This window comes from Atta colombica, unplaced genomic scaffold, assembly GCF_001594045.1.
Source record: "Atta colombica isolate Treedump-2 unplaced genomic scaffold, Acol1.0 scaffold85, whole genome shotgun sequence".
NCBI lineage: Eukaryota > Metazoa > Arthropoda > Insecta > Hymenoptera > Formicidae > Atta > Atta colombica.
The window spans coordinates 294211-303280 of NW_017259578.1; the positions used below are offsets into that span (position 1 = coordinate 294211).

At 33.3% G+C, this 9070-nt stretch overlaps 1 pseudogene; it reads left to right on the top strand.

The window, feature by feature from the left end:
• The first annotated feature begins 238 nt into the window (after window positions 1-238).
• The window catches only part of LOC108693035, a 28445-nt pseudogene continuing 19613 nt past the window's right edge, over window positions 239-9070 (top strand).

Here is a 9070-nt window from a genome sequence, read left to right on the forward strand (position 1 = left end):
TAGGATCGTATAGAGAAGCTTATGATCTTCTATAAGTATTTTATCGTTTATTTTATAAGATATAAAACGATAGAAATTTATAACTTTTCCATCTGTCATAATTTTAATGTCTGATAGATACGATAGATACAGATATAGATTCTGATAAAAATTATATAGGATTCCTATTAGATTTCTATAAATTTTTATCATTAAAAAAAATTTTTTAAGCAGGGAAGTATATATACTGTATAGCACAATGGGGACTGCGCCTGGTGACGGCAATGATGAGGACCAGCAATGGACCGCGCCCGGAAGTGGCAGCGGATCGCGTCCGGTAGTGGCGGCGGGGATCCGTGGATAACGCCAGGCAGCCATTAACTCTGCATCATGTCTTCACCACCGCGATGCGGAGTTTTCGCACACTTCCGCTAATTTCCCGCTATGTAATTTCAGGCTATGTAATTTTCCCCATCCCGAACATCCTTGTCCCCCCGCATCTCTGCGACGTCCATTGTGTCGTTATTTTCCTCCTTCTTCCCTATGACGTTATCCCCTTGCCTAGTGACATCATCTCCTGTGATGTCATCTACCCCTTCTCTCTGTGAGTCATCCCTGCCCTCCCCATAGACTCGCGCCGCGAATACTTCCCTCACCCCCTTTCAGAGGACCCCGACCTGAGTTAGAATCTCTTATTACCCTATTATGGTAAATGTTAAAAAGAGCTCGCTCGTCTCAAATTTTGATAAAAATACACTGAATCGATGCATTTTCGCGTGAAAATAAAGACAATAATACAATATAGAGACAAAATCTTTAATACAATAATACAATAAAGTCACGTTATTTTTCTCTTAATAAATTAAGAAAAGGATAACGTGACTTTAGCATTCACCTGGATTTACGTTATTGCAAAAACTCCCTAGTATCTATAGTATTACAATGAAAAATACAATGTATGCGCATGTGGTCATAGAGAAAATATGACAGCGCGTACATCTCAGTAGGTATTTCATGGCTGACAGCTTTCTTAACCTATAGTCGTTAACTGTAACTTTAAATATTTCGGTTCATGAAACAGAGCGATTCTTTTTTCTTGTAAAATTTTTATTTTTACGCGAAAAATCGGTGTAATTTTATTAAAATTTGAGTGAGCGGGCTCTTCTTAACATTTACTCAATTAACCACACATTTAGATCTTACGCTTGTTTACTTTATATCTCTTGCTTTCGCATTTTAAGGATGACGAACTACAAAAGGAAGACTCAACGTGTGAACAAATCTTTAAAAATATTTCAAGAAAACAAAATAGTTGAAAATGAAGGTAGATTAATAATAAGTGTGGCAGACAGTTTGATTTATGTCATGTAACACTAATGAGATTTTTAAAGAAGTTCTAGTCAAATAAGAATGCGAAAATTATTCATCTCATAAGCAAGTGTTTGATCCACTTAAAAAAAAAACAGCTGGCAGATTATTTGATAAATTGTTCAAATATATTTTTCGAAGTTTCACTATTTGAAGCTTTTAAGTTGGTTATGATTGTACTATAAAATTAGACGTCAAATGCATTCCTGAGTCATGGCATAAAAAAGAATAAGCTTAGGCTGGTTGAATACTTTTTTGGAAAGGAATCCCAAGCTTTCTATTAGAACATCTGAAGCCACTAGTCTCGTGCCACCTCTTTCAACAAGTATAATGTTGGTAACTTTCAAAAATTTAGCCAAAATTATGAATAAATGAGTAAATATAATTTACCTCCTTCACAAATTCACAAAATATGGAACTTGGACGAAATTGACCACGGTATAAAAGCCAAAGAAAATCAAGCAGATACTAAGCAAGTGGATGCTTTGACTTCTAGTGAACGTGGGACACTGACCGTCGAGATGGTTGTAAGTGCAACTGGAATTTCAATTCTGCCAATGTTTGTTTTCCCTCGCGTTCGATTTAAATCCATATTTTTTCAAGATGCTTCTCACGAATCGATATCTAGCGGAAATAATTCAGGTTGGATGACTGCCACTGAATTCTTGGTCTATCTCGATTATTTCATTAAAGCCGTCTGCTACTGTTTTACTTCTATTAGACAATCATTTTTCTCATGTAGATATTCAAATCATTGACAAAGATAAAAGTATCATTATGTTACGGTTTCCTCCACACTGTATGCATCGCCTGCAACCTCTGTCAAAATATATGGCTCCTTTAAACATTACTGCTCAAGATAATTGAATATGGAACAATCCCAGACAGACTATGAAAATTTATTACATTCCAAATATCATAAAATATGCTTGAAATAATATTGGTATAAGGGTTAAATGGATAAATACCTGTTTTTTTAAAAGAATTTTCACTACAATAATAAATTCTTTTAAAATTTCTTTAAAAAAAAATAGTCATTTATCCATTTAACTCTTATATATTTCAAGATTGTGATTATGCTTCTTCCTTCGTCACTGATCATCCTTTTTTACAAACAGAACACTTGCCGAACCAAGATGCTACAGTTCGAAACGAATATCAGTCAGAACCAAGTCAATCAAAAATTAATAAACCAAATACTACTTCTGATGATCGTCCGATTTTGTCAGAGTTTGAACCATCTAGTAACTCATGCAAGCATTGCCATTTCATTTTTATCATTTCAGTTTTTATCAGAAATAGTTCGTCCATATTTAAAAACATCACCGAGAAAATGCACGCACAAGACGAACACAAAAGTCTACTATTGTTAGATACGCCGGAAAAAATAGCGCCAACTGTAGAACAAGCACTTCGTGAAAAACGCAAATTCGAAAGCAAAGGAAAAGAGAAAGGGAAAGCATTAGTTAAGAAAAAAGTATTTCAAGAAAACAATAAAGAAAATAGAAACGAAAATGTAGAAGACTGCTTTGTATTATTTGCTGTAATACTTTTTCAAAATAAATCTGGAGAATAATAGATACAATGCCTATTACATAAATAATGGGCACAGAACTGCATCAAAATTACCAGTCAAGTAAATATGTATGCATTGCCTCTAAGATATGTTCTATTCCGATTAATTTTATTTATAAAATAACACTAATTGATCTCATTACTAAAATTGAATATTTTCTAAGAAGATTCAGTCATTTTTTAAATTTATAAGAAAAAAATTTAGTTTCTGTTTAAATTTAAAAAAAAGTTTAACGTTTAAAGTTTTACTTTATAAGGAAAATTTATAAGTAAAATTTATTTTTGTTTGAATTATATCTACATATAATATATAATAAGACAAAATAAATGTCAAAATATTTCATGCTTTTAATTAATTATATCATTATTAAGAATCTTTATTTTAAACCGCATATGTGAGAAACACAATCAATACTAGAAATTTAAAATGCCTATTATGATCAAAGCTGAATTGCTTTAAATAATTCAATCTTGAATTACTAATATACATTATGTATGTATAATATACATTATGTATGTATGTATTACTTATTATTATATGTATATTATTATTAATATACATTATATATGTATATGTACTTGCATATATGGTATATCATATTGTAGTCTTTTCAAATTGCGTGCCGAATTGTTTTTCCGAACTATAAATGCAATTAAAATTCTAGTGATCGTGAATTAAATTGACAAGCAATTTTAATAATTTGATGCTACCATCAAACATCATATTATAAATGTTAATATGTTATAACTGTTAATAAATTTATTTATTAATCCTTCTCTCTCGGCTGAAATAATATTTTTCGCAATAAATTTACTATTCTTAACTAAGCTTAAAAGTACACATTTTTGCAAATATTATCATAAAGCTAAATAGTTGTTGCGTCATCAAAAGAAATAAACATATATAATCATAAATAAACAAAAATATGTATTTTTCTAAAAATTGGTACATTTGTCCTCAGTTTCTCCTACAATCTCGTGCAAGATTTGACGAGAAGACTGGCGTCACCATGTCATCGGAGGGTTGTGGGATCGAGAAATAGAATGTTTCCAATGTTTCCTCGCCGCATCCAATGTCGCAATTATTATTTATAATTTTAAGGGTTTTGCGCGCAGAAAAGGGTACAGACCTATGTTCGACGAAGTCGCTTTACTTGCCTCATTAGAACGCGAATCCTCGTATCGATTATATATTATATGGGATTATATATTATATATTATGGGTGAATGTCACTATAGGTCTATTTTGAATTTAAAAGCAGCCGCGAGGAGTAGGAGTAGTTACTGTATTCCGTATAATATAGGCTATAATTAGCGTGAACAGAGGATTCACCGCTGTTCGAATAAATGCCCGCATTGCAACGTGCCACTGTGTGAACAGCACAAAGTAAATTTAAATGAGGTGTAAAATTTACAAACATTCGTTCTTCAAGAATGTGTGTTTCGAATATCATCGCACGAAGTCATGTGACAAGAAAATCTCATAGAGTATTTGTGTGTGATACGATTTTGCGAAGGTTGCGAACGTGTAATAAAATCGATAAGAAAACATGAATGCGATATTAACTTTTGTAAAATTTGCAATTCTCTGCAAGCAATAAATTATTTGTGTTATATACAACCTCTTTCTCGCGAAGGTAGATTCTCCGTTGACGAATCCGGTGGAGATTCTTCTGCGAGAGAGAATGAGCGAAATAACGAAGCGAGCAAGAATGCAAGAAGGGACAAACTATTTTCGTGTTTTATGATTTTGAGACACAAGATTCGATTAATGACACAGATATAAAGATCCAATAAATCATCCAAAATTTTAATTCATAAAATTGTTTTAATGACAGTTTCAAGCAGGAAAAATTGTGTTTTGTATTTACTGTCTTCTTATTCCAAAGTAAGATGAATATTCAATTGCAACTTTTACATATATAAGAATATTACAAATTATAATCTATATCCATATAACCTTCAGGAAGCACTGATTAAAACCATATATCATTTGCTCAGTTTTACAGTAAGGATTGAAAAATGCAGATCTTAACTATTAGCATACCAAATATTACAAAGAGCATATTTCATGGCCTATCTTTTTATATTTCGAATAATCTTTACAATCGACTTTGAACATGTTCTCTGCCGATGACTACGCAACTATTTACAAGCTTTTGCACAGTCAGTATGGCCAACGCATGTTCTACAAAAAAATTATAAACAAAATGGCGTCTTCCTTTTTGCAGTATCTTCCTTCGAATTACCTAATCAATAATCAATGTTATCTCCCGTATGGATTTGTATAGTATTTCAAACTGGATAATATAGTATCTCGCTTAAGTTAGGCTAAGTCGCTGATTTTCCCCTTCCGATCTATTTTGTAAATAAAAATATAAAATTGGACGATTAATTTTAAAAGTAATAAGGGAATGTAAGAAAAATGTTCACTTTATATAAAAAATTTGTAGTATATTTTAGTAAAAATTTTCACTTTACTCGTTGAGTTAGAGACAAAATATAATAAAATTGATTATTATTTTAAGAAGTTGCAAAAATGTATGCAAAATTAATATTAAAATTTAATAAAATATGAATTAAAAATGAAATACGAAACTTTTCTTTTTTCTTTCTCTTACTTTGTAAAACAACATTAAAAATAAAATATTTTGTATTTAAAACAAGAAAAAATATTTTATTATATGATATTTATTATATCTCTTTCTATTCTCTATGGATCTATCTCTTTTCTAACATAAGTTTTTCCTCAAATATCGCATGCAAGTTCATCGACGGCGTTGCCGTGCGCACACTCTGATCGAAATATACGCTGATTGCAAGCCCATCGATGCGAAGATAAATTTATTAGGTGTACAACTTTGCTTCCGCCGTTTTCCTATAGATGGCTTTAGCGGTAAGTGGTGGTCGAAATAAATAGATCATAGACGTTATACAATAAACTTGGGCATCTGTCAACATAACCCCATAGAAACATTAGTCTATTTGTGTCTGCATCATAAAGTTATTCTCGATTGAAAATGTCAGTTCACGAGCCAAATTCTCATTTGTGGGAGGTTTTAATTTTTTGCTTCAATATGAAGAAATCTGCGGCTGAGGCTCATCGAATCCTCTCAAATACTTATGGGGAGGCCGCTATTAATGAAAGAACGGGTCGTGAGTGGTTTCAACGCTTCAAGAACGGTGATTTTGACGTCAAAGACCGGCATAGCGGTGGAAGAGAGAAGGTTTTCGAAGATGCAGAATTGGAGGCATTATTTGAGCAAGATTCGTGTCAAAATCAAGAAGAATGGGCACGATCATTGGGAGTGACTCAACAAGCCATTTCAAAACGCCTCAAAGCCATGGGAATGATTCAGAAGCAAGGAAATTGGGTGCCGTACGAATTGAAGCCGAGAGATGTTGAATGGCGTTTGTTTGCTTGTGAATAGCTGCTTGAAAGGCAAAGACGGAAGCGATTTCTGCATCGCATTGTGGGGACGAAAAATAGGTTCAGTACGATAATCCCAAACGCAGAAAATCATGGGGAGTTCCCGGCCATGCTTCTACGTCGACGGCCAAACCGAATATCCACGGCTCCAAGGTCATGCTCTGTATTTGGTGGGACCACCTCGGCGTAGTGTATTATGAACTGTTAAAACCGACTGAAACAATCACAGGCGATCGGTATCGAACGCAATTGATGCGTTTGAGCCGAGCATTGAAAGACAAACGGCCGCAATACAACGAGAGACACGAGTAGTAAAGTGATTTTGCAGCATGACAATGCTCGACCCCATGTTGAAAGTGGTCAAGACATACTTGGAAACGTTGAAATGGGAAGTCCTACCCCACCCGCCGTATTCTCCAGACGTTGCTGCCTCTAATTATCATTTGCTTCGATCGATGGCACACGGCCTGGCTGACCAGCACTTCCGGTCTTATGAAGAAGTAAAAAATTGAATCGATTCGTGGATAGCCTCAAAAGATGACCAGTTTTTTCGACACGGGATTCGTACGCTACCCGAAAGATTGGAGAAAGTAGTAGCCAGCGATGGATAATATTTTGAATCATAAATGTATAACCAGTTTTTTACAATAAAGCCTTGAATTTCGGAAAAAAAACGGCGGAAGCAAAATTGTACTCCTAATATGTTCAAAAACAGATCTTCAAAAATGTAAACCTTCTAAAATTTAAATGATTATCTAACAGGATATATTATTATGAAAAATAACTGATATATTATTCAAGGTCCCAATTTAAAGTAAACATACATAAAGCGTATTCTCAAAAATGTAAACCTTTAAAGATTTAAATGATTATCTGATAATATACCATGACAAGTAACTGATACATTAATAAAGATGCCAGTTCAAAGTGAACATACATCAAGTGTATCTTCAAAAATTTAAACTTTTAAAATTTAAATGATTATCTAACAACATATATTACTATGACACGTAACTGTTATATAATTAAAGGTGCTAGTTCAAAGTGAACGTACATAAAGAGTATACATTATCTAAATTTAATATTATGAAAAGTAACTCATATTTTGAAGGTACGAGTTCAAAAAACAAACATACATACATACAAGTAAAACAGACATTACGATTTCATTCTAGATAATAAGTGCGATATGTTATTCTTAGTGCACAAAACATAAAAGTCATTTATTGAGATCTGATTTCAAATTTATATTTGCCCAATAAAAAATAATTGCTTGTAATTCCAGAGTACCAATTTATTAATGACTCGGAAAAAGAATGGCCTGCTCTCAAAAAACTTTCGATTGATGGAATAAATAATTGAAATAAAAGAGTTGTAAAAATAGTTCAGATTAAAAGCCTCCAATTTTTCTTTAGTAAAAGAATCGTATAAAATTAAATATAAAATTGCAAAATTAAATATTCTGACTATGCAAAATAATTCTCTGATTTATGCGCTACTATTTTCAAACATTTTCGATTTTTGCGCTGCAATCCTTAAGGCACTTCCCTCTTGGAGCGAAAGGACATTTTATTGGACATTTTACGGCAGCGAGCTTTCAGAATAATCAATGATTGGAATGATGATTTCAGAAATCAATCAAAAAACTTCTCTATGTCAAATTTCTATGTCAAAGATCGTTAAAATCGGAGAGACGAAGAAAATATGGTTACATTTTTACGAGAATGGGCGATGGAAGGGTTCTTTATTTTAATATGTATATAAGCTTAAATTCGCTGTTTTTTAGTCAGAAAAACTTTTTTTTTTCCTAGGAAGCAAAAACAAAGAGCAAAAACAAGATATTGATGATTGGACGGGATCAATCCAAGATTTCTTGCGTTTAGGATTCTGAAAATAGATCCACTTTTCATCACCTGTCATAATCCGATGCAGGAACGACTTTCTTTTGTCTGGCAAGCAGAATTTGGCATGTGTTTTGGCGTCGCTCCATTTGCCTATCGTTCAGTTCATGCGGCACCCATTTTTCGATCTTTTGAACCTTCCCCATGGCATGTAGCCGCATGGAAATGACTGCTTGAGAAACACCCAATTGCTCGGCAAGCATTTTTTGCGATTGGGTATCGTCCTCCTTCAAAAGAACCTGCAATTGACAGTCCTCAACCTTCCTGGACCGATTTTCATGCTTCTTGTCACTCAGATCAAAATTATCGTCATTGAACCGGCGAAACCAATCTCTCCATGTTGTTTTTGATAAAGCATTGTCGCCATAGGCCTCCACAAGCATTCGATTCGGCAGCCGATTTCTTTAAATTGAAACAGAAAAGCAAAGCTTCCCGTATATGCTTTTTTTTTAGCAAAAAACTAGACATGATTACGAAAGAAAAAATGTATGTTGTATGAAATTGCTGATGATGTGCACTGTTGACAGAGGTCAAATACATAAAAAAAAGTGTGTTGTGTGCCCAGGGTAGCTTGTATGCTCACTAATGCCACCTATGAGCAAACAGTGGATTTAAGCTTATACACCTATATTCATACACCTATATTGATACATGCTACATCAACTGGGATGTAATGTCAGCTGTATAACGACAGGTTATGATAATGACCATCACCTACACATCCACTAGAAGTCTGTAAATATGTTTTTTTATCTTTTTATCGACAAGTCGATATCGGTTTAAAACCGATCTATTTTAAATATGTATATATATATAT